Raw genomic sequence first — 1,243 nt, forward strand, 5'->3', positions numbered from 1 at the left:
CAAGCCCCTTGAAGCCACCAGCATGCCTCTATCCAGGAGAATTCCCAAAGACTCTCCTTCTGACTTCAGCACAAAAGAAACTACAGAGAAAACACAGCGCCTCAAAATATCTAGATGATACATTTAGTAAAACTAGGAAGTCAAGCTCAACGTTTAAACAATAAAAGGCTACTTTGAATGATTTTCAATTTTCCCTCTGCCCTAATTGTAACTCCTTTGATGAAAAGATTAATCAGTGATGAAACGTCACCTTTGACAAATGACAAGACATCATCCAAATCTGTATCTGACAACGAAAAGCCACCTAACTCTAAGTGTTGGCCACCCAACCATATCCCAGGCCCAACCGAATAAACACTGTTTGATTAAGGAGCAAACTATATCTTAAAAACACACACAGAGTAAATCTCACCTTTCCTTTCTAATAAAAGAGGGTTCCTAGGAAATAGATGTTCAAAATACATTCATAAGTAATACATGAACAGAGAAAATATGATCCCCTGCAAAGTTCTGCCTGCAGGGAAACTAAGTACCTCTTTCACCAAATCCAGAACGCTGACAACTTCTTAAGTTTTACTTCATGGCTCAAATAGAGCGAAGAGAAAAGCCCAGGAGATGGCGGGTTAACGAGAGGTTTTACCTCCAGTCCTGACGTGGGTATGACCTTTCTCCATATGGACCTGGCATTTTCTCTGAATGCTGGATCCCGTGTCAAGCGGCCTCACTGACTCAGATGCTGACGTTCAAAACCTCGGTTCTTGTAGAGCCAGAGCAGAGAAGTGCTGTCAGCTGGGGAGAAGGCGGCTCCTCAGACCTAAAGCCTGCACACCTGCTGTGGTTTCTGGGAGAAGGGGAAACACAGACTTGTCTTTTAGCAGTAATTATTTTCATTCTAAACAGACCAATGGCATTGCCTTTTCTGGAAAGTGAAATTACTCTTCCAAAGAAACCCTCAACTCATCTGTTCCAAATGCAAACAGAGTGGGGTCTGGTTTACGCCCGCCTCCAGGCCCCCACCCGGAGGACCTTCCAGCACGATTCTAACAGCCCATTACCCCCAACCCCAGGGCATGGGGCATAATCCTGAGTTGGTGGACAGCTCTGGGTGTTGTTACCACCACACCCGTGCCTGGGGGAACGGAGACTACAGCTCACCACTGCCTCCTGGAAAAAGACGTTGCACTGTCACACCTTCCTGGGTCTCTCCAACTGCAGCTTACCACTGTCTCCAGTGAGAGCAACT

Source organism: Ursus americanus, chromosome 32 (assembly GCF_024610735.1).
Source record: "Ursus americanus isolate L20-20 chromosome 32, mUrsAme1.1.p, whole genome shotgun sequence".
NCBI lineage: Eukaryota > Metazoa > Chordata > Mammalia > Carnivora > Ursidae > Ursus > Ursus americanus.